We start from the raw sequence: 26,577 nt of genomic DNA on the forward strand, positions 1-26,577 counted from the left end.
GCTGATGGAAGCCTGATATGGCTGTCTCCTGAGAGGCTCTGTCACAGTCTGACAAATACAGAGGCAAATGCTCACAGCCAATCATTGGACTGAGTGTGGGGTCCACAATGGAGGGGTTGAAGAAGGGACTGAAGGAGCTGAGGGTTTTGCAGCCTAGGCCAGACAACCCCCCCTACCCTGAGCTACAGGGGACTGGACTACCAACCAAAGACGACACATGGAGGTACCCATAGGGCTGGCCACATATGTGGCAGAGGATGGCCTTGTTAGACATCAGTGGGGAAAGAGGTCCTTGGGCCTGAGGGCATTCAGTGCCCCAGTGTCGGGGAATACGAGGACAGGAAGATGGGAATGGGTGGCTGGGTGGGGAAGCACCCTCACAGAGGCAGAGGGAGGAGGGATGGGATAGGGGATTTCTGCAGGAGAGACCTGGAAAGGGGAAAGTATTTGAAATATAAATAATCTAATAATGGAAAAAAAACAAAAAACAAAAAAACAATGATAGATCTTTCTAAACAAGGCCAGAGATACTATGCAGTCAGAGGTAGATGAGTGCACTCCTGGCTTTCAGGAACAGAACTTTAAGTGAGTTAGATTTCAGGCCCTCAAACTATCCTCAGCTGGACTTATAGCCAATGATAGAATTAGCTCAAGAATGTAGGTAAATGTTGGTATCACCTAGAACCTCCTCCACTAAACTATGAGAAGGAGCTGAAGAAGTGATCATATTAAGGAGCCTGACAGTTATAGGACCAAGGGATGGAGAGGAGGAGCAGAGATCTGGAATGTCCTACAAGGCCAAGTTCAGGTCTGCTGAAACCTGCTGGTATGCTTTATTATATGGCACAGCATGTGTTAAGAAAAAAGGCTGTGTTTCTAAAGGTATAACTATAGGAAGGGTTGACGATCTGCCTGATCTACTCTGAGGAAGATAAGGTTGGCATAGAAATGCAACAGTAAGGGTCCAAAAGTGCCAGCTCAAAATGCCAGTTGGCCTGACTTTCCTAGGCAAGGGTTTACCAGAACCAAAGTCCAATTCACAATGTGGCCTCTCTCTATTGCTGGTTTTACAGTAATACAAGGGTGGGGGTTGTCAACATAAGAAAAGGCCTAAGAGTAATGACCTTCACAAGTCTGCCTAGCTTTCTCCTTTTGCTCTATTTATAACAAAACAAAAGTTCCAGAACAGCCTTGATGCCCAGGCAGAGGTGAGTGACTTCCCAGTCTCATGAGAATCTTAATAAGAAGATAGCTACTAGTTATCAGACCTCTAATGTCTCTCAGGTTAGTACTGTGCAAGGACGAATGAAGACATACCCGAGGCTAAAAACTGCAGGATAATAATAATACCATGTGCTTAGCATACCCAGTACCTGTTTATTCTGTGCCAGCAGTCTCAGGTTTGGTAATGTAGTAATGTCTACAGACATCCTTAGTGTCTCAACTTGGTAAAGGGATAAAGTTGGACTCTAGTAGGTAGCAAAAACTATCAAACAGTGTGTGATCATTAAAGACCCCCCTCTTCACCCTACTCCCATCAAAACATTGCAAAGGCCCAAATGTCTACTGTCAAGCATGGGAATTACTGCTTGTGCTATCTTTATAACATGGTACATTTTCCATGTGAGAAAAATATCCCTTGCGATATTAACTTAGCCCAAGAGTTCATACTAAGTAACAACCTAGGTAGCAAAGTACAGGAAGATGAGAATGGGAGAGAGATAAATTGAAGGGTAGGTCCATATATGGTAGATAGATGTATATATAAAAAAGCTAAATAGGTAAGTAGGTATTGGGTAAATAGGTAGGCAAGTAGATAGATGAACAGACAGATAGACTGATGGACAAACAGTGTCTAAGCTGGCCAGTTATCTAAGCTTTGCCTAAAGTAGACGTTCTCAATTTGTAGGTCACAACACCTTTGGAGGTCACACATCAGATATCCTCCATATCAAATATTTACATTATAATTCATAACACTAGCAAAATTAAAGTTACAAAGTAGCAACAAAATAATTTTATAGTAAGGGACCATCACAATATGAGGAACTGTAATAAAGAGTAGCAGTATTAGGAAGGTTCTAGAGAATCATTGGCCTACTCATGTTTATTGTCTGGCCTTATTCATAAAATAAAAGTAACAAGATCCAGGTAGATCAAGGGTAAACTGAATGTAGCACAGTAGAGATAATGCACACTTCATTTATAATATAAACTTTAATCCTTGTCTTCCTCAAAGTGATATGAATTACAATTAAAATATATGAGTATGGAACACCAAACTGCAGACTAAGCAGCTGTGTGCACTGCAGTGGGGAGAGGGAGAAAATGATTAACTAAGACTTGACAGAGAATACTAACTGTAATCAGAGAACACAGGTTTCTCCAACAGCATGGGAGGAGAAATGAACTGAATATGGTCCCTTTCTGTGACAGAAGGGACAACTGAGGTAAGCACTAGCCTTTCGGGAGATATAAAATATCATCAACACAAATGACAGAAATAGACCACCCAAATGATCAAGTGGAGTGGGTCCCATCAGACTATTTCCACATGATACTCTCCTGCATAGTAGCACAGGAACTGCACTGATTACACCTCAAAATGACTCTGATACCAAAGAGCAGGTATACCTGTTACCTTCAAAGTCCACTCCCAAGCAGCAGAGGATGATGAAAACTAGGATAATCCACAGCAGGAACTCAGAGCAGGGTGGACAAAAGACCTACCCCTATTATGAGCCTAAGTTCCTCAAAGCTAATACATACCACTGTTTCTGCCTCCTGAGAAGGAATGTCACAGGAAACAAATGAGCTGCAGTATATAGGTCCCTAAAGGTATGTGGAAGTTTGAATATCACTTTGCTGACCCATTAAAGGGCATCATGAAGATAACATTCTCCTGATGGGTATATTGCAAGTAAGCTCCTTGGTCTTAAAAGATTGTGTGTGCCCACATGTGTAGGTGCCCCTCTCTCCCCCTCTGTGTGTGAGAGAAAGAGAGAGAAAGAGAGAGAGAGAGAGATAAAAGACAAAGACAAAGAGACAGATTTGTGTGAGACAGCCAGAGATAGAGAAAGAAAGAGACAGAGACCCAGGAAGACACAGAGTAACATATATAACGATTACATATATAACCTATTTAAAAGTAGCAAGAACCAGGCATGGTGCAAGATTATAATTCAAGCACTCAGGCAGGAAGACAGTAAGAAGAAAGACAGGAAGAAAGAGAGAAAGAAAGGGAAGAAGGAAGGGAGGGAGGAAGGAAGGGAGGGAGGGAGGGAGGGAGGGAGGGAGGAAGGAAGCAAGCAACAACAACAAAAAGTAGAAGGGAATGAAATCAAAAATAGAGAGAGGTAGTTAGGGAAGCTGGGTGGCTGGGTGGATAGGTGGGTAGGTAGCAGGTTGTAGTAGCCAATGCCCATAATCCCAGCATTTGGGAGGTGGAGGTAGGATAATCAGTTCAAGGTTCCATGCCACTCTGTTTCAAGAACCAGGGATGGGTGATAAGAAATGGTGATGGCTTTGCATTTTTAGACACAGTGATTAAAGAAGACTTGGCAAGACAATAATATTTATCAGAATTTGGAGATCTAGAGAACAAAACCAAGAAATGTAAATACCTAGGGGTATCCGCCAGAGTTCTGACAGGAAAAGCAGCATACTACAACTGAGCAACCTGAAGAGAGAGTAGAATGGGAATGGCAGTAGCCAGAGGTTGGGAGATGAGAACAAGGGAGGGAAGAACTCCTTGCAGAGTCATAGTTTTGTAGCAAAGAGCACTTTGAGAGCTGCAGCACAGCACACTGACTACAGCCAATAGCACTCTGTCCCACATGGAGAAACAGCCAACCATTGGACTGAGCACGGGTTCCCCAATGCAGGAGCTAGGGAAAGTTCTGAAGGAGCTGAAGGGGTTTGCAACCCATAGGAAGAACAACAATATCAACCAACCAGACCACCCAGAGCTCCCAGGGACTAAACTACCAACCAAAGAGTACACATGTAGGGACCCATGGCTCCAGCCGCATATATAGCACAAGATGGTCTTATCAGGCATTGATGAGATGAGAAACCCTTGGTCCTGTGAAGGCTGGATGCCCCAGTGTAGGGGAATGGCAGGGTCGGGAGGTGGGAGTGGATAAGTGGGTGGGGGAGCACCCTCATAGAAGCAGGGGGAGGAGGGATGGGATAGGGGGTTTCTGGAGGGGAAATCAGGAAAGGGGATAATTTGAAATGTAAATAAATAAAATATCCAATAAAATAATAAAAAAAAAGAAACATGCTGAGACTTAAAACTTGTTAAGTGCTTTTTATCTCAAAATAATAACAATAATAAACAAGGAAGGGAAAAGACAACTATTGCAGGTGATGGATCACAGATTAAAACAAGCATTTTATGGTGCTATATTTATCTCCCAAACCATCTTTTCCTATGCCAATCTTGCCTCAACAAAGTGCTGAAAAGAAAAAAAATGAGGCAGCATTGGATAGAGTTAGAGAATCAATAATTAATCTTCTTAATGTCATTGTGTCAGGGTGATATTTGTCTACATGAAAATGATAAAGCAGTCACATGCTTGGCTTCTGTTTCTTATACGGTGTCTTCTGAAATCACCTTATCTATGTACCAATAAATTCATTAAGAAGAAAGTAGAGTTTCTACAAACTGCATGATATCTCCTGGAGCTCTGAAATTGTTCAGGAAGAGCCACTCTTTTTTTTTTTTTTTTTTGAGACAGGGTTTCTCTGTGTATCTCTGGCTGTCCTGGAACTCACTTTGTAGAGCAGGCTGGCCTCAAACTCAGAAATCCACCTGCCTCTGCCTCCCAAGTGCTGGGATTAAAGGCATGCATCACCACTGCCCAGCATGAGCCATTCTTGACCATAGGCAAGAAGAATGGAAGAAAAGCCCAGCCTCCCTTCCTTCCCTCTCATTGCTCTCCTGCCAGGATCCTCCCCACAGGAAGCTGGAAGCCAGACAGCTGGTGGATATCCTCCACCCAGGTCCGGCTGAGGGCACAGAGCAGGGTGGAGAATCATATATAGGTCTGGAAAGGAAAAGAACAAATAGTGTGTAAAGACCCCAAGGCTGGCCAGCATATGCTAAAGGAGTAGTAGTTGGCTGGTGGTCTGGAGTATTGTGACTAGATTGAGCTGCTAGCAGAGAATCTAAAGTGTCTTCATCTTTCCAAAGCCTCAGGAACTTGTCTGATTCTCCTACTGAATCTGCCGCATGCCTGTGCTCAGCCTGGTGAAGGACACAGGCACATGCACTACAATTAGTGGGTAAGGAGAGATGAAAGACCAAGACCTTTCACAGAGGAAAGGTGGGAGAGGGAGAAATTCAAAGAGGGAGAGATGGGGGGAAAAAAAGGAAGGGAAAGAAGGAGAGGGAAAGGGCCATGAAGGAAGATGGAGAAAGATATTATTACATCTGTGTAAACACTAGAGTCTTTATATTCAGATAACAGTAGCCACCTACAGAGCCCACACTCTTAGAGTTGGTTTGGCTGCCATCAATCTCAGCCTCCACTGCCAGGAGGCTGACCTGCCATACCGGTCTCATGACCTTTACACATGCTTTCCTGTATGTTGACAATACCACCTACAACTGTACCAGTGGAAAATCAAATTTATTTCTTGTGTGGATACCACCTCCTATCTAAGCTTTTCCTGATGACTCTTTTTGGAGTAAGCATGACAGTCTGTGTTTGCAGGACACTCTTTGCCAGGCTCCATCACACCGTTCTACACCTGAATTTGGTTTTATTCATAGTTCTCCCATGATGCCTCAAGATTCTGAAGGCCCTTAAGAGCAGAACTGATTGCTTTTGCCTGTGCACTCTTCATTCTCAACAGTAAAAGAGCAATGCTGGCACTCATATCTTAGTTGACTGCTTGTAAGGATAAATCAATAAAAGTCATACAGCAGTAGATGGCAAACTACAGTAATTTAATTCCTGGTCCCAGACTCTTTGATATAAAGGAACTCTTCTATTCTTAATATACCCCATATTTCTTTAGATGATACAACTATGGAATTAGAGAGGTGATGAGCAGCTTAAAATCCACAACACACTTAGCACTCAAAATGACCACATTAACTCAATACACTTAAACACTGGTGAACCTTTTAACATATTCACAGTTATTTGCACAGGAAAACACATGCCTGTGGTTGCTTGTCAAAGACGGATTCCAACAGAGATGACAAATATATCTTTCAAATATTAGTTTGCTTTTCAAAACTGGATTATTGATGCAAGTTGCCTTTTCTCTCTTAGAATTGAGAAACCTAAGGAGAATGACTGGTTGTTGACCATCCATCCATCCATCCATCCATCCATCCATCTATGTATATGCCTAACCATCCATTCACCTATCCATCTATCCAACTATCCATTTACCTACCCATTCAACTCATCTATCTAATCAGTTATCCACTTGCCCATACAATGTATACATTCATCTACCTACCCATTAACTCATTCATATATTGTTCATCTACTTATTGATCTAACTACCCATCCCATTCATTTATACATCTACTCATTCATCCACCTAACTACCTACCATCCATCCATTCCATCTATCCATCTCCCTTATTACTTTCTTTCCTTCCTCCCTTTACCTTTTGTCCTTCCTTCTTTCCTAACTGACAGACATACCAATAGACCTTAAGACTATATAATAGAAACCTCAACAATCCCAGAATATTAACAGAGACAAACAGAAGTGGATAAATTTTAATATATTCAGTATGATAAACAAATGACAAAGGTATAGGAGGACAAACTTGAAGAAATTATTGGCTTGTCACAAAGTAATAGGAAGACCACAGTATCATGTCTAAGAAACCATGAGCATATCAAAAGTCTCAAGAAGTTGGGCTTTTTTCTTAGGTCTGACAGTTTTAGCTTTGATATTTAGACTTCTGATCCATTGTAAGTTACCTCCTTATAGTGTAAAACAATCCATATAGAATTGGCTCAAGTGCTCCAAGCCACTTTAGTTTGCAGATTCTAGGAAGGAGGGAGGAACCAGTCGTCACGACTACATGATGGGTCCTGGACATGCCTGGACTCAGAAACAGGCTGTATGGCCAAATTTCCCATGTGTATTCCACCTGGAAGTGCACGGGTCAACGAGGCTCTTCCTCCTTCCTCATACAGAGCTATATTACACCCCAAGTAAGTAAACACATTGAAACAGGCAGCAGTTTGAAATGTCAGCTGTCAGCTGCCTAGTTGTCCTGCAAGGAGAAACAGGGTTAAACCGGGAAGATATACACCAAACACAGACACTGCACCACCTTCTCAATGCTTAGCAATAACAAAAGGAACTTCACATATGGATTGCCACAAACCTTGCTCAGTGTTTGTTCTTGAAGGATATTCTCTATCCCCAACACGGCTGTGCAAAACAGAAAGGATACTGTCACATTATTTGGGACAGTTTTAACACCAGCAGGGACACAAAGAAAAAGGTTCAAGTTCAAGGGGAGAGGATTCCTGAGAGAATAGTACCATAGGGGCTAAAAGGCAAAGAGCTAAACAGTATTAAGGGCATATAATACTTGCAGTGTTAAAGACAATGATAAACAAGGAACTGGGTAGATTCAGAATCTAGGCCACAGTGAGAATTAAAGTATATACCTACAGCCAGATAAGGGGGAAACCACATAAACATGTCTTTCAGACTACTATAATGTAAGATGACCTGTCATAAACATAAAGGGCCTCCAGACTTAGTGTGGAGGTGAGTAGGAGGCTATGTGGTTCTTTACAATAAAGCTTGTATTTCAGATAATAAAATTGGATTCTTAGCACTAATGTCATTTTCAGGTAACTTAATGTCTCATGGATCCCTCAGAGTAAGAAGATTGCTAGTGGTATGCAAATTAAGCCAATTGAAAGAAAAAGAGCCTTTTCTCCAAGCCAGGAGTATTCACAGGCTAAAAGACATAGCGAAGAGATTGATCCTCCAGGGGTAATATAAGAATGAAGAAAAGTTCAGAAAGATGTTTCTCTTAATAGTTTTGGAATGGAGGGAGTTAATCCTCCAGAGGTAATTTGGGCTGAATATGGGTTAATGCTCCTCTGGATAGTTTGGAGATGAAGGCTGCTGAGCAGAAGGACAGTGGCTGATGGAAATAAACTCATGAAGATCACTGTAGCACACAATTGTAAATCTATCAAGGCACCAGGAAACTCAGATGACCCACACAGGGAAGAAAGGTGAGTGGATAGAGGAGAAGGCTCATTTTGAAGAGGAACTTGGCAACACTACCCTGTCCTGGGGTGTAGCAGAAGTTAGAAATCAATTGACTTTCTCAATTACCCTGAATCAGATCCTGTTTACTCCTGCCGCCACGTTGGACACATTCATTTAGAGTATCTTGCATTCTAAAAAGCATCCAGTTTTATTAACAAATTATCCAAGACATCCTAGGTACTCTGAGCAAAGCACAACCAAAGGAAAGTGAAGGCAGAATAAGTATCCCACCCTAGAAAACTATGCAACCTCAGCAGGGCTTCTTGAGTTCCTTAGACTTCAACTTTAGCATCTACCAAATGTGACAGGGGCATGTGTGTTCCTGGCAAATTTCTCGGAGAGTTAAATGGAACAGCATGTCTAATGTGCTGTGCAGCAGCAAGCTTAACATCTATCCACACTCCATGGATGATAAACTATTGCTGACAGTTGGTTCAAACAAGTAGGACTAATGTGAGAATAGATACCATGCTTTCAGGCTATCTCCCTCCATCCTAATTTTCTAGCTAATCTCTAAGCCTCCCTGCCTCCTACCTCCTGATACTCCACATCCTACATGCTCTGTTTACAGACAGTCATGGACACAGTGTGTGATAAGAGCACCCCAGAACCTGGGTGCTTTCTGCAAGGGATTTCATACACTAAGTAGCCTCATTCCTTTCCACTTGTGGTCCTATCTAGGGCTTACAATGACAGAAGACAATGAAGGCAGAGTTTTTGTTGAAGAAACCTGTCCTCGCCCTTTCCTCTCTTGACTCTCACTGGTCCTGAGTGACAGCAGGAAAGATTCCACTAAGTAAGTGAGAGAAGTAAATGATGTGAAGGTATCCACAGAAGCAGATTCCTTAGCTTCTCACAGACATGGGTGTAGCAACCTGGAGCTTCTCACAGGCAGCAGGAGGGTGAGAAGAGAAACTAATCAAGCTTATCCCTGAGCCTGATGAAGAAGTATGTATCTTCCCCAATGAGATGAGACAGCTTAATTACTACTATTAATACAGAATCACTGAAAGTCAAAGATGGAGGCATGTAGGGAGGTGGGGGGTGGGATGAGAGACCTTGAGAATCAAAGTACAGAAGCATAAAGGGATATTCAGAAATACTGAAGGTATAGGGTTTCTGGAAGGCTCAGAAACCTTACAGGGGGCTGTTTGCTGCAGCCCAACACTGAACACAACAGGTTTTCGATTTTGCTTCAGTTTCTAGTAAGATCACCCAGCCTGGTTAATTAAACATGCTGGTCTCTGAGGCCATACCTACTATCATTCAATGATCTCAGGCCCCCCACCATAACCTCCTCATTATAACCAATGGCAGAACTCTGGGATGCCTCCTCTGCCTAGACTATTCTATACCATGTGTGAAGACTACCTACAACATAACTTCCTCCTTCTTCCTTTGATGTCTCCAGATGGCTAAGTCTTCCTCCTCCTGTTCACCGAACACTTTCATTAGAGGGGGCATTTTAGATTGCAATTGTGAGTCTCTTGTAGAGAGTGCTGCTCTCAGTCTGTCACCCCTTACCCATTTGCCAATCTTCAATCCTCAACTGTGGTCCTCCACAGACCCATTAAACTCAGAATGAACAAGTGGACAGTGGCTATTATCACTTAAGACCATCAAGAGGACAGTTTCTTTGAGGTCAGGAGTCATGGCTTAATCTTAACTGGGTTTCTCACACTCTAATCTACTATCAAGCATAAACAGTGCTTAATTAACAATTATACAATGATCATGGAGAAGAAAAATAGAGATAAGAGTACCCAAAGGGAACCACAACATCCAAGAATGTATAACTTCTTAGGGTAATGGTGAAGGCCCTAATCATAGGTGTTAGTAATGTCAAAGTATCAAAATCTTTGTCTAAGAACTCACACTGAAGAAACACAAAAACAAAAGCTTCAGACTAGGATGACTTTAGTTGGTCAAGCACTTGCCTAGCATGCATCAAGCCCTGGGTTCTATTCCCAGAACTGAATAAAACCAGTTGTGGCAGTATGGTGGCATGTTTATGTAATTCACGAACTTGGAAGGTAAAGACAAGAAAATCAGGAATTTTAAGTCATCAGTTGCTACATACAGGATTTAAAACTAGCTGGAGCTCAGGGCTGGAGAGATAGTTGAGGGATTACGAGCACAGGCTGTTCTTCCAGAGGACCTGGGCTCAATTCTCAGTGCCTATGTAATGGTTCACAAGTAGTTGTAATCCCAGTTTCAGGAAATCTGACCTCTCTCCTTGCTTCTGGGGGCACCAGCAACCAGACACACATGTAGTCCATATACATCATATGCAAGCAGAATATCCATATACATAAAATAATTCATAGACAATGTATGTTCCCCCCACACCACACTAATGTCCTCATTCATTCAATGTCTATATGAACCTTTATCTGAAATGGACTCAAGGTTCCAACTACCCTGAAGTCAGTCAGGCTTCAGGTTGTTTCCATCTTACATGGAATGAAAAAGTGAAAAAGTACAAAAGTGAAAATGACCAGGAAGTTTTCGGTTCACACAAGAAAATAGGCACCACCATAATGGCCTGGTTAGACATCCTTATGTTTCCATTCCCAAAAGCCTGACAGTCCTCATCAATGAGCAGCAGAATATGGACACCCAACATCCACAGATCACTTTCTAGTCCTCCTCCTGCCAGTGGTGTTTTGCTCCTGGCAAGTCTCATCATCATTTCTCTTAGGTTCCCCTTTCGAGGCTGAGATGGATGATCAACTTCTCTGAGCAGCCCTTTTCTGTCTTCCAGCCATGCAAAATCCCATGCTGTGTTTTCATGGCAGAATCAGTTCACTGTCACTTCTCTATCTCTATGCCATCTCAGTCCCATGACAGTATCTTGTTCATCTGTCTCCTGATGACCCACAGGACGCTCATCACAGGGAAGAAACCACACACCGGTTACTCTATTATGGGAAGGGGCACAAGAGCAGTCAGTCACAAGCAGGTCAGGAAGTGGCAGGCCTTATGGTGGAAAAGAGTTCAGACTCCAGGTCAGATGCCCACTAGCTGCAACCTAGGCCTAGTTCAACCAACACCCAGTACTGCATCTACAACAGGGTTGTGGGTTTGGGTGTGGTGATGCTAGTGCCTGACCAAGCAACACACAGTGCAATCACTCAGAAAGGCATATGCAACAGAGACTCACCATGGGTCAACTTTATTGTCCTACAGTAAACATAGGAAGAATGTGTGGGCTCAAAACCTACAGGCCACCAGATATTTCACCTACAAGGAATCAAGTAAAAGAGCAAAGCAAGTACATAATACATTGGTCTCTTTATCTGATTATCATCTTCCAAAAAAAATCTGTTAAGAAAGACAATCTATATCAAAGCCTAGACCAGAGAGAAAAAGAGATGCCTTCCTATTCATCAAAAAGCCCTTAGAGCAGGTCTATCCATGAGAAGAGTCTGGGAGAGTGAAGCACAGCATAGAGAGGCTTACTTATCCATGTCATGCCACTCACCTCTGAGTGTTTATCCAAAACATGAAATTAATCTGTGGGTAAGATGTCTGTGTCTCGAGACCTATCTCTTTATTAGCTTCCTCTGAACAGGCTCCCATGTGTACCCACTGCCTACGGTTACTTCAGAACTGAAAAATCTGAACAATGTAGGAATCCAACTACCCACACAGTGCTCTGTGTGGGTCACACATTCATATCGCCGTAGCCTTCTGGGAAATGACAATCACTGCCTGGCTCCTTGTAAAGTTGGGAAAGGAAAGATTATCAACATTCTTCAAAGTCCCTGTCTCTCTCCAAAGACTGGCTGTAGTCATTGATTGGAGAAGGTTACATGCCATAGAATTCCAAAATGTAAGTCTGAAAACTTGCAAGTTGAAAAAAAAATACAGCTCTCCTGAAGAACTTTGGATAAGGACATTTTCCATTCAAGGTGACATACAGGGAAATAGCTAATTGTCCCAACCTCTATGGATAACAAAGCAAGTGGGAGAGATCTTACATCAAAGAGAGGTGAGGTTTAGAATCTAACCCATTTAGGAAGTCAAAGAACCCAAGACAGACTATAATAGATGCAACAGCCCTGTTTAAATATTAGCACCCTACTCTCTAGCTCTCAAACATGAATCAGTTACTGCTTCCATTTCTGGTTGCTAAATAAGAATGTGTCTGGGCCTTACAGGGCAACTGTGAAAAATAAAGTGGAGGCAAGCCAAAGACTTGGTGCTTGATGTTCTATGGATAAAGTTGGTGATTCTGTGTGTGTCTTGTGTGTCTGTATGTACATGTTTATGAGTTTGCTGCTGTGAATTCAGGTACACATGTTCATGGAGGCCAGAGGTCATTACCAGATATCTTCTTCAGTTACTATTTTCCTTTTTCTTTCCTTTTCTTTTCTTTTCTTTTCTTTTCTTTCTTTCTTTTTTTTTTTTTTTTTTTTTTTTTTTTTTTTTTTTTGAGAAAGGATCTTTCATTGAACCCAGAGCTTATCAATTTGGCTAGACTGGCCATTTGGCCAGTAAGGTGCAGGAATTAACCTATTTCTACCTCCATCTTCATCACAAGAGTAGCAGATACACATGTCTAAACCTGGATTTTCACATGGGTTAGGTGCTGGGGTTTATAAGTAGTTCCTCATGCTTCCATGGCAAGTGCTGTACCAACTAAGCCACATCCCTAACCCTGATGATACCATTTTTATATTTCTGGTACTCTGACATCTATTCAATTTCAATTCCAGACATTGGGCCAGATAAAGGACCTTAAAATGACTGAGGAAAGTAAGCAGAGTTGGTCTTATAGAGTTATGGCTTCCTTGTCAACAAATTTAATCAAAGCCTTAAAAAAAATACTGAAAAAATTGCTACGTATGAAAATGCACAGACTTTATTTTCTCATCATTCCCCCCTAAATAGTGCAGTCTAACAACCACTAATTTTAGTATTTACCTTATATTAGATACTATTTATTATAAGTCTTTAGGGGGGTGACTTAAAGACTATGGTGGGACAAACGTAGGTTATAGCAAATACTGTGCCATTTCATGTGAGAAATGGAACTTCAGTAGAGGAGGAGGGGCCACTGAGGAATCAATACTCTGCGGCCACCAAAGGACAGTGGTGGTCACCACATGAACATGTTGGACTCAAGAGTAAACAACAGTCATGCCTTGCATTAAGAAGACATGTCACTTTAGTCTTTCAAAGGCTCTGAAGATAGCCATTAAGAATTATATAGAGTGCCAGGCGTGGTGGCACACACCTTTAATCCCAGCACTCAGGAGGCAGAGGCAGGCGGATTTCTGAGTTCGAAGGCCAGCCGGGTCTACAAAGTGAGTTCCAAGACAGCCAGGGCTATACAGAGAAACCCTGTCTCGAAAAACCAAACCAAACCAAACCAAACAAAACAAAAGAATTATATAGAGTAAATCATTAACAGAAAAGTACAAACCATTTACAAGCTAAAGAGTCTCAGTGAAGACCAAGGTTCTGCAGGCAGAGGTGAGATAGACTGAGGCATCAATGGTGAGGCAAGCAGGCACTCAATCAGTGAAGACATCTTTTTGCTGATCAGAATGGCATGCAAAGCCAAGAGGCTGGGATAGGGAGGGGAATCACAATAACCTACCCAAAAGCATATTCACCAGCTAGCCAGAAAACAAGGATAACAGAACACTTGATTTGTCCTCAGTGCCCAGGGTGGGTGGAAGTAAATAAAATAGGCAAATGTCCCAGGATATTCTCATTCAGGAAATGCAGGAACCAGAGATCTAGATGGTCTCCTTATAGGACAGGGCTGCCTCAAATTCTTACCTACGCACAGCAGCAGAAGCCAACTACTGGCTACAAAGGAAGAAGCTTTGTGTGGAGAGGCAAGGACAAGGAGGGCACAGTCCAGCTCTGCATGTGGCCTTCCATTGTCTGGGCTCATACCACTCCTTAACCTCTTCTCATTAGCCACCAGCCCTCCCACAGGGGAACAAACAAAACACTCTGCTATTCCTTCCAGCTACATGATTGGTCTCTCATTTCTACCTGGTTCTTCCGACATGCGACCTGTCCATCCTATTAAAGCAGTACTGCCCATTCTCATGCCTGACCTGGCCTTCACCATGCCACTGGTCCTTCATCTTGCCACCATGGTTTAGATACCACTGTTGTCTTACTATTCAGTATACCATGAATATGTCCATGCCTCACTGGGATGCAGGTGGGCCATGACACCAGAGAAAAGAACTGGTAAGATTGAGTGAGGTCAGACCCTGGAAATCTCATAGACTTGAGATCAGCAGGAGTCTAGCCACTTCCTACCCATTTCTGTACCTCCTCTGGAACATGTAATCATGACATCCCAGTGAGAAGACCATGGCAGTCACTCATATAGGAAAAACACCTGGAGGCCTTCCCTATGCAAATAGAGCACCACAAACATCTCAATCTGAGCCAATAGGAAACACCTGCTCCTAAATCCCACCCTACTCCTCAATGTTATATACAGTCCCTACCCACATGGAATAAAGCCCACAAGTTATTTCACTGAGGCTAGTCTGAGAGTGGCTGTTTGACTGAGCTGTAACACTTGGGGAAGAGTTCTCTCTCCCAAACCATTCATTGCTGGATCTTGGCCTCTCCTGGCTGAGCAGGCTCATGCCCCTGCCACTGGTGTAACTGGCACCATCCTTGTAGGGAAACCTCAGCTACTTGTCCGGCACAGGCTGCCCAAACCTCCTCACCTCTCTTTTGAGAGCTGTGACACTAACTCTTGGCACTATCATCTGGACACTAGTCCCGGGAAGCCTATTTATTCCAGTTCTGCTTTGCCCTCTTGGCAGACAGCAGACAACACTTCATCTTCCTGCATCCGCTAGTAGATAAATTTCATGAGAAATAGGGACACTCTGGGGTGTGAAGTTTCTAGCACCAGGTCCTACAGTGATGCCTGGCTGTGCTTGTTAAATGAATAATCTTGGGAGATCCACCTCATAGTTCTGAAGCTTAGTAGCTGCATCAGAAATGGTTATTCTCCATCCCTAATGGATGGCAAGGAGTGTCCTTCCATATGAACAGGGAAGCCCATATTCAATAGCACATCACTAAATGAGCTCAATGGCACTAACAGGGCCAGCAAAATGCTTCTATCACATCAAGCTCTGACTACCATCACTGGCTGTGCTCCATTCAGGAAATTCAGATTTCTATGAAATGGGGTCAGTAGTGCCCTCTGCAGGAGCCACAGAGCAGAACAGCCATGCTCTAAAGGCCACAGTCTGCAAAGAGAAATCTGGCATTCCCCCAGGACTCTTACCTCTAATTTGTTGACTAGTTGAGGCAGATTTGCTTGGGAGCATGGGTTCAATGGAGCCACTAGATCTGAAATGATGCTGGGACTACGCTCTGTGAGGCATGGAGCTCTCTCGTTTCCTGTCAAGTAGTGAGCAGCACTTTTGGTTTAGGAGGTGGAGATTACAGGTAAGATAGGCTGCACAGCATTTCCAGGGCAGCATGGGGACGAAAACCAGATATGTCGACCCAGTCACAGCCCCAACAGACTTTCTATCATTCTCTAAAGTTCTCACACAGCTGGTCCCTTAATTAGAGTAATTTACTTTTCTCCAAACATGGTCACTTGGCCCACAAATGGCCGAAAGGACATAAATGACAACAGGTACAGTGTCTCAGGTCCTCCCCAACCCTCTTCTTCAAGGGAGTGCTAACAGGGTGTGGAAATATAAATGGGTAGGAATGAATGAAGGAGACAGCAAGCCTAATTCTGCCTTCATTTTTACTAAAGGTTAAAGAACTGGCAGAGACACAGGTGACAACAGTAATGACAAGCTACAACCAGGTCACAAGAAAGCTCATGAGGCAGCAGTTTGGTAAGCACAAAGGCCCAGAGGGGCTATTTACTCACATGCAAAACAAAAGCTAATTGTACTAGCTGGGTTAACATAGTGTGGAGGAAAGGCCATTAATAAAGGACTAGAAAAACAAAAACAAAACCAAAAACTGGTACCCACTATAAGACTCTATACCTTATGCTAACTTACCTAAACTGTACACTTGCCAATCTGGACTCTATTCTTGAACACAAAACAAATTACATGCTAGAAATTGCACATAATGAAATTTACTCTATTGCATGTGTGCGCACAAACACACACACACACACACACACACACACACAGACACGGAAAAGAGGAAGAGGGAGAGCAAGAGAGAGAGAGAGAGATCCATGCATGCCTTCTTTAGTTACCATTCACCTTGTTATCCTTTGCAGTATACTCAATAAACTATTTTTCCTATTCCAATTTTCAGGGTAAACTCCCGCCCCTTCTGTCAATCTCTTCCCCAGTACCATGGTATATATTCCATGAGTCTATACTTTCTTGCCTTTCACAGAAGCACAAGAAGGGAAAATAAAGCTGAAGTTTTGTCAAATGCCCACTGTTGCACAGCTCGTGGATTATGCAAACTTTACATACAACTGTATGGCTACAGAGATGAGCATCTTGTGCACTGTCACTGTATGAGGGGAAAAGTATCACTAATCCAAACTCAGGTCCTGCTGTCCTTCTGAACCACATTTACCTCAACCATCTAAAAGCCCTGGTAGGGTCTCATCTGTCCAGTTTGCTGGCCTGCCTGGATGATTCCTAATGTCTTTTTCTGCACTTAATTGTATGAGTCCCCAGCAGAAACAAAGTGCAAATTTCATTAAAGGAATAATTGAATTTTCTGCTTCTGCTGTTGGCTTAAAATAATTTGCTAGCCATAGAACATGGTCTGCGTTTGCACCAAAATAGCCCCATATAACATGTCTTGTCCTTGTTTGAAACTTGACAATAATGACTTTGAAATGACATCTTCCAGTTGCTTCTATGCATCAAGTCCTTCAGATACCGGAGCATGCAGGATCTTTTTAGACAAGGTCAAAGTCCTCTCTACTCACTAGTTGCTGTGGTCAAACACTTCAACAGCCCTGAGCCTCAGTATATTCCTCTACAAAGTAGAAGTTCCTTGAGGAATAAATGAGATACTTCATGGAATGCCTATAGGCCAGAACCAGACAAACAGTAAACCAAAAAGTTTCAAGCTTAGAGGCTAACTGAAGTAGCCAGGCAATGTCAACCAGATACCAAAGATCGTTTACCTGAATTCTGCTGTACATAAAACAAGAGTCAGGGATAACTCAGAGAGTGACAGAGGAGAGAAATATTTATAAAGAGTTAGGGATAGCTCAGAGAATGACAGAGGAGTCATTCATAAGCTAGAGCATCCAACACCCTCAAAGAGAGAGCTACCATTCAATTCCAGCTGATGGCTGCAACCATGGTGGGTATAGGTTTGTTAGCTCTATCCATTTTTGTTATTGTTTCCTTTTTGGTAAAAGGAATGCCATACATCCTGAGTTCTATTAGTAATTTCTCAACATTTAACCACTTGTAATCAGTTTTTTAAAATGATGAAAACAGTGGTCAGACCAAACTCAACACTATTGTGGACCATTGGCAGGCAAACCCTGCTTGCTGAACCAGAGATGGAAAAGGTTACTATCATTCTGATGTCCAGCGGTTGAACAGTGTCCTTTCTTCTCAAGTTCTCATATCCTCTGCAGTAGAATGTGCTTTCTTTCCCAGACAAATGTGTGTTTACTGACTTATGCACATAGCAACACGTATTAACAAATACAGCTTAATGCTGATGTCAGACAGTACCATTGTTCTACTACTAAGGGAAAGGATACCATTGCTGGTAGAAATACTGGTCTCATTTAGAATTGATAAGAACATCCATTCAGAAGTAAGGTTTTAGGAACAAACTGCAGATCTGGAAGTCAACCCTGTGATCAAATCCTCAGAGTGGTAATAATGCATATCAAGAAGGAACAGAGGGTGTGTGGTTAGAACAGAAATGTTGAATATCAATCTCCAAAGAAAGTTCCACACTTAAAGAGCATTTGAATTTCAAAGTTAAACAGTGACACAGGCTCATAAATTCCAAAGGTCAATAAAATCCTTCTCATCTTGAAGAATAAAAATCACTTCAAATTCAACTATGTACTTAACTATCTCAACTCTGTGTTTCTCTCTGTCTCTCTGTCTCTGTCTCTGTCTCTCTGTCTCTCTCTCTCTCTGTGTGTCTCTCTGTGTCTCTGTGTGTGTGTATGTATGTGAAGGGTGTTACATGTATGCACATATCTCTGTGGATGTCAGCGAACAATTTCCTTATGCTTTCCTCGAGTTTCTTCCACCTTTTAGAAAGGGTCTCTCACTGGGCAAGAAGTTAGCCAATACCTGCCCAGAGAGCTCTGCCTATCTCTGACTCCCATGTGAGCACAACTAGATCATAAATGTGTACCACTAACCAGTGTTTGATGTGCATTCTGGTGATGCAAACTCAGATCATCAAACACTTGCCAGACAAGTGAGTGCCTGATTCACATGCTTTTAAAACAAACAAAAAACATACACAGAAAAGTGATTACTTCAAGTGCAAAATACTTAGTAAATTATCCCAAAGTGACACATCTGTATAGTTTTTATACTGGAACTGTACACACAACAATCAAGCTTGAAACTACTGTGGTTTTTCCTATACATGCATACACAAAGTCAATGCCTTTTTCAACTTAGCTCAGTACTTCCCATAACTTTTGCAGTTTGAGAACAAAATGAGTATGTTGTAAAAGCTAGCATACCCCTCTTTCTCCTTCTCTACAATTTCATGGACAGGAGAACTAGCATACCCCTCTTTTTCCTTCTCTACAATTTCATTCTTACTGTATAACATCAGCAATGTCAGGTTAAAGGCAGCACTTCCAAGCTTTCCTCTAGCCTATCCAAACTGGCAGCATCACGAGTCCTGTTTGGAACATTATTACGCACAATTAGAATGAACTGAACAGGGGCTGGAGAGATGTCTCAGTGGTTAAGAGCACTGACTGCTCTTCCAGAGGTCCTGAGTTCAATTCCCAGCAACCACATGGTGGCTCACAACCATCTGTAATAGGGATCCGATGTGTGTCTGAAGACAGTGACAATGTACTCACATACATGCAATAAATAAATCTTAAAAAAAAAAAAGAATTTACTGAACAATGGCTGTGTGATTCTTCAACAGTCAAATAACCAAGACTTCTGATTAATGAGTGGATAATATATACAATATGGATACTGACAACCAAAGAATGGTACTCATCCTTGGTAGGGCAAACCAAAGAGGGACACACTGTTATACACTTCAAAACTGATGATGTCTAGTATCAACATGTAGCCCTGACTTGCCTGGAACTCAGAAATATCCACCTGTCTCTGTCTCTTGAGTGTTGAGAACTTATGGTATACTGATAGTATGGCCTATCAAATATTTTCAAATGGTTTCTTGGGAGTAACTGAAACCATGAATAAGGCAGGCACTATAATCATAGAAACCAGGCTTTCTAATTCCATTGGGATCCAAGGATCCTTCAGGAAATACAATAAATATTCAAGGTCATTTCTCTACCCTACAACAGGGCTAATGTCATTTTAAGATCAAAACTGGGAATAGAAAAAGCAGAGATCATCTCAGCAACCATCTCATAACCCATAAAATGGTGGAACTCAATCTCCCTTAATGAGCTTAAGCTTTCTTAGCTTAAGGCACCTGCAAGTTCACTATGGGTTCTGCAGACTGGAATCTGCTTATCACCATTCATATATTTTCACATTCGGAAATCTTTGGAAGATTTTGCTTAATCTCAGCACATTCCTATTGTCTACTAGCTTGATTCTTGAATTAACAAAAATTATCAATGCACCTTTTATATTACACTTTCCATTTCACTTTGCATTTGACATTCTATTTTCATATAACCCATAATATCCTTAAGAACTGATACATTTGGGCCATTAGTTGGAAGGCCAAAATGGACTTTGCTGCTATCAAACCTGCCACAGAGACTAGCCCCAGGGAAGAGTAAAGCCATGTCTGTGTATTCTAGATTCAGAAAAAGCTGGCAGGATCCCTGGGCTGAAGGATGGGCCCTGAACATCTAGCTGAGTAATCAGGCACAGTTGGGCAAACTCTTGTCTACACTCCATGCCCCCTATCTCATGGTCTATGTGTTCCAACTTTACAATTCTTAGTTTTCATTGCAACTCTGTAAAATGGTCAAATGCCTGGACCCTTTTCCTTTCTGTTGAAATTTACTGGGATAGCTGCCAAACACATTCAGCTGGTAGGCTTTTGCTTCAATAAGAATAGAAGGAGCAGTCAACAGAGGATTTAGGAATGCAAAGTATGAGTACAAGCTGAAATCAGCTCAGAAATAAATGTAACTATACAAGTTCAAGACACTGCTTATACATGAACTGGACCTTTTATGCTCTTGAAGGATCTGCCTTCAAGTAACACCCACAACCCTCACTTGTCCTGACTCTCTGGTCAAGGGAAGCATTTACACTGAGCTTGTTATAGGTTATCACAGGCATCATAATGAATGCCTAAAAGTCTCTTTCTTCCATATGATGTCAGTTCACCAAGAGCTGAACATCTATCTGCCCCTGGAGTGCAGAAAAGAAAAACCACAACTGCAAATAAAATCCACCAGGCCCATGAGGGAAGATGGATCTGGGGGAAAATAGCAAAATGGTTTCAATTAAAATGAAGGTGTGCTTGGACATTACCACTCAAGTCCAAAAGTTGGCATCACCACCATATTGAAAGAGACTGTAGAGCTGTGCAATGGGATCTCAGAATCAGAGATGTTCACAGCACCAGGAACCAGGAGCTCCTATCCCTTTCCCCAGGCTTGAGAATTCTACACAAAATCCATCCTAACTCCAGGGAGGAAGGTCAGGAGTTCAATGGCATTCTTGAATCCACAGCAAGTTCATGGTTAGCCTCAGATACATGAGACCTTGCCTCAAAAAAAAAAAAAAAAAAAAAAAAAAAAAAAAAAAAAAAAAAGGAAAATGAAATACTGTAGTAAATGTGTGAAAAGAAGAATCCTTCTAAAAAAATAATTATTAAGGACTCATAAAGAGTTAACATTGGACTGGGCACTGGTAATAAGATGATGAGATCAACAGGCCTTTCCTACAAGGAACTGAGAGACACATAATGGCAGAGATCTCAGAGGAGCAAATGCTACTTGTTCTATGCTGATCACAGTGTCTCCACATAGGGCAGCCATTGGGCAGAAACGACAACAAACATGGACACTGAAGGCACAGTTTGAGAAGATGTCTATGGGCAAAGAGCTACACACAGAACAGAAAAAACACAATGAAGCCTAAGAAACAAGGAGCTCAATGAAGCAGCAGAACACCAATGAACACAAAAATGGTAAATTTCAGGGGAAAGGAAGAAATATCAGGATCATTGTAATGGTCAGAAGTTTGACAAGAAAACAGAGGTGAGATCTGCCAGGACTCAGAGCTAGAGGAGTGTGGGTATACTCACCCCTCTGCTTAGCAAACATGTGAACACTGACAGTAAGCCTGAAGACCAACTCCTCTCCTGATACTGTAATAGCTGCTAGATGTCAACAATAGAGTCACTTGAGGACAAGAAGGGAAACAAGAAGCTCTGAGTAAGAATGGGAAGCAGAGCAAGGAAGGGGAACATGCAGCCTAATGGAAAGTCGTGAGCCCTGAGGCTGAGATCCAAAGATATTAGTCAGGTGGACTGAGAAGGCAAAGAGAGGATGAAAGTGTCTTGAAGAAAGAGCAGAGTGTACAGACAACTAACAGCATAAGCCAGGCTATGAAGGAACAGTGACTATGGGAGGGACAGTGACTATGCCAAAGAGCAAGTCAAGACAGACAAGAGTTGGAGATGCTAGCTCCCAAGGTAGAGGAAGAAATGAAAATTAGCAGTGTGAAATAAGAGATTAAGAACCTAAGGGTTAAATAACAAAAACAAAACAAACAAAACCCCCTACCCCCCCTCCCCCGTTAGCATTTTCCTTCATAGCCTACTTCTCATGCTTCAAAGGACTCCTGCAATGAAGAGCTCCTCACCTGGTGACCTGATGGTTAAAACTGGCATTCTCTCTCTAATGAGTCACTTCTTAATGACATAAAGTATATGTACGGATCCTAGTTCCATCCATACAAGCATACAATGGAAAAAGTGCCTACTTTTCCATTTATAGCTCTTCCTAATTAGAAAGACTTTAGTTGCTTCCAAATCAGTTATGTCAGACTTCCAGTAGAACTCATGTTTATGTTAGTATGCCAACCAGTGTGTTTCATTTGACAATATTATTTCATGTAAAGGAGACTAAAGCTCAGGGAACAAGGGACCATGATCCAAGAAGTCAGCTATGCTTGCCTGGGCTTACTTCACAGTCTGGGATGCCTGATTCTGTTCAGTACTTTAGTCCCATTGTGCGCCTTCAGGTAATCAATTAACTAATAAGACCACTAAACCTTAGCATCAAGAGTATCTGCAGCTCAGAGGAGATTCTGAGCTCCACTCTCACGAGACCCATTGCATTGAAATTATCCACAGTTGAAAAAATAAACAAGCCCACTGAAAATATGAACCATTTTTTCCACAAATCCATGCAGCAACACTCTGTTATTTATGGCACTAGCCACGAAAAAGCCAAAGCCTTAAGGGTATCAGTCAGTGGGGTGTAAGGGGCATTGTGATGATTGACAACTGAGAAAGAACATATGTATGTACAGAACCTCCTTAAAAGGCAATAGACAGCGTGTATCATGGAGAGATGACTTGATCCTTAGTGGCCACTCAGATCCCTCTGGAGTCTAGAGATCTCAGTGTCAGCTGAAGATCCTCCTAGATGATCACCATTATCTTACCACAATGAACTTCTGCTTTTACATCTTACCTGGAGACATCTCACATCCTTCCTGAGGATTACAATCATTACAATCATGCACAAAGCAATCTTTGTTATGAGGGAGTTGACATCTGACTTCTGGCCATGTCCCTGGCAAAAGTTGGGAGCTATGGAGCTGTCCTTATTTTGTGTCCCAGTGACAGCTCTGACTGCTGAATCTGATCCTGTCACCCTGAGCCTCTGTGTCTCCAGGGTAACATCCCAAACTCCTTTCACTGCTTCTTATATAACCAAGTAGAGGGGACAATGACTTTCACCTATGTCTTGCATGCTGACTTGTCTATAGGCTATTCTTATAGTGCAAAGCCTAGAAATAAATGCTACAGGCTACCAGTGCTTAGAAAGTGCAGACCCTTAGTCTTCACCACTCGGCTTAGATATTTTTGCTGCTGTGTGTGCTCATGCCACTTAGCACCCAATGAATGCAGTTGTGAGTCAGAGATTCAAGTTTACTCTTAAATAATATACAGACAAGTACAGCACAACACCCAAACTAAATATTACCTTTATTCTCCCATTTCTCTAAATTTCCTTAACAGTCTTGAAAATCATTATGGCAAGGACTCTAGGCACTTCATTAGCTATAGTTTGACCAGGTATTTTGATACTTCTAATGGGTCTTTAAGCTGATACCAAATTATAAATACAGACAGCCACAAGCTGTCCACAACTTAGATCTTCTCTTTGCCATTAGGGGATGTATTCCTTACCAGTATGTGACCAGAAAAAATATACTACACAGTTAAAGTGCCAAATTATTTTTTTTTTATTTTTAGTTATTTGTTTGTTTAATGTATGAATGCTCTGATGAAATATATACCCAAATTCTGAAGAGGGCATAAGATGCTTTTATAGATGGTCATGATATATGTCATTGCTGGGAATTGAACTCAGAACCTCTGGAAGAGCAGCCAGTGCTCTTAACCTCTGAGCCATCTCAACAACTCCGTCAAGTGTCAAAATCTTCTCTAGCCTCTGAATACAGTGAGTGTATTTTTTATGCTGTGGTTTCAAATTAAGTACCCAAAGGTAATCCAGCGAGAGGCAATGCTCTGGAATTAAGAGGAAGAGAAGGACAGGATGCAAGTCCCAAATGTCATCCATGTAGGAAGAGATCTCTGTAAAGAAGCCAATGCAGAGATCCAAAGAAATGTAGAAAGATCTAGCCAACAAACGATATCCGAGCAACCTGACCTAACCCTGCCCATAGCCTAGATGGTCGTTAACTCAGTATAACCACTTATATTATTTACTTTTCTTATTGCTGTGGCCAAACATGTGACAAAAAACAACCTAAGGAAGGAAGGGCTTAGCATGGATCACTTTACCTAGTGCTACCATGGCAGAGAGACATGGCAGCAGGAGTCAAAGGAGGCTGGTCACTTTGAATAAGAACAAGTAGAAAGATATGAATGCTGGTGCTAAGCTTGCTTTCTCCTTGTTTATTCATCCCAAGATCCCAGCTCCTGGACTGGACCACCCACATTAAGGGTGAGTGAGTCTTCCTAGGAACTCCCTCACAGACACATCTAGAGGTTTGCCCCCTAGATGATTCTTGATCTTGTCAAATTGGTAATCACTAAACCATTTCATTAATAAATTATTTTCCCCCAAATCAGTTCAGACTGATTTATGCCACTGAGCATAAACCAAAATTCTATAGTTGTATTCCCCAGTGTTAGACCTTGCATGTTATGGTACCAACTTGAAAAGAAAGGGGTTCAGTAGCATAAGTGAATGGCAATTAAGGCCCAGACTCATGGATGGGAAGGGTATTGAGGACAAGTGATTATTGAGTGTTCAGCATTAAACAGGGCATCCATACTATCCCTCACAATTATCAAGGAATGTCACACAAGAGGGATTAGAAAGAACCTAACAGCTGAAGAATAGAGAAAAGGACCATGAACAACAGTCTTATGGGCATGCCATAGCCATGAAACTCATGAATTGATAACAGCTACAACTGCCTACGCAGAGTCTACATAAGACTGAATAAGTAAACTCATTCATAGTTGAGGGAGGGGCTCATGGGGCCACCACAGAGTGCAGCTAATGACAGAGGAAAACTACTCTATAGAGGAGATGAGATCATTATTGTCACCAAAGCAGCCTTTGGTGAGTTACCATGCTCTGGTGGACAGCTTTGCACCCATCCATGCTTATGACAGCCCAGGACATTATGAAGTAAAAGCACAACAACAGATGTAAGTGGGATGAAGACTTGGTGAGAAGAGATGGGGGCTACTGGAGATGCCTGGACAATACAGGAGCGTAGAGAGATGAAGCATAAAATTATACACAAGCATAAAATGGTCAAAGAATAATTTTTAAAAATTGAAACAAAATTCTACAACCTTACTGTATAAAGACCATGTGGTATCTAGTACAATTCCTCGATAAACTCCAATACTTCCCCAAAGCCCCGGTCTACAGTACAGTATCAAAATAAAACCTTAAGTTCTTGAAGCTAAGCTGTTCTCCATCCAGACTGGCTGAGAGGATGTGTTGGCCAGGTAAATAAAGCTTTTACACTGCATGCTTTCCACTTTTAGAACAGTAACATTCACTGAACTATAAGTAATTCGTTGTTTAAAAAGAAAAAGATTCTGTACAATGTATGCCACACAGAAATGGTAACAATACCAGTTGTTTATATTGTCAATGTCATCATTGCCTTTTAATATATATTGATCACATGTACCCTAACTCTCCTTTCTATCCCTTCCCAGATTATTATGCTATTATTACTAGCAGTTTTGCTGTATTGCCAAAAGCCCGTTTTCCCTTTTATTATTATTTTTCTTTGCTGTGCTGTGCCATGTTGCATTCTGCTCTGCTCTGCTGTGGTTTGTGGCAGGGTTTGTTTTTATAAAAGTATCATTATGTTAAGTGATGCTAGGCTGGAACTCAAAAGTTCTTTTGATTTCTACTCAGGATCCAGAGTACTGGAACTTTAGGCACAGCTGCCACGTCCAGTCATGTTTTTATGTCAAGAAGTGAACTAGCGTTGGGTGCCTCTGTTTCTGTTACAGGCCCCTCTCATGCTGACTGAGATGAGAAAACTTTTCTGCTAGCTTTGTGAGAATTACCATCAACTCACCAACTTCCAGGTACAGAAAGGAGTCCATCACTGCCAGAGTAGTTTAACCTACTCAGCTGTTTAAATGAAATCTGAAAAGTCCAGTGATATGACTAAGAGGAAGGGGAGAGTGACAAGGGTGTGACACTGTGCCCCTACCACAGGATTGGCATTTAGAATCATCTCCATTCTAAGGTTCAGGATCAAGTTTGGTTCCCAGCACCTACATTAGGCAGCTCACAATAGTCTGTAACTCTAGCTCCCAGGTATCTGACATCTCTGGCCTCTGAGCATCTGCACTCAGGTGCACTCATGTGCACAAACTCATATGCAGACATACACACACATAATTAAAAATAACAAAATCTTTAAATAAAGAACAATC

The 26,577-nt window shown here is 41.9% G+C and overlaps 1 protein-coding gene across 3 annotated transcripts in view; it reads right to left on the reverse strand.

Annotated features, from left to right (window-relative positions):
* The window catches only part of Large1 (LARGE xylosyl- and glucuronyltransferase 1), a 539,124-nt gene that overhangs the window by 371,951 nt on the left and 140,596 nt on the right, over positions 1-26,577 (reverse strand). The gene's annotated exons all lie outside the window — the stretch shown is intronic.

The sequence above is a fragment of the Mus musculus genome, chromosome 8, assembly GCF_000001635.26.
Source record: "Mus musculus strain C57BL/6J chromosome 8, GRCm38.p6 C57BL/6J".
NCBI classification, from domain to species: Eukaryota; Metazoa; Chordata; class Mammalia; order Rodentia; family Muridae; genus Mus; species Mus musculus.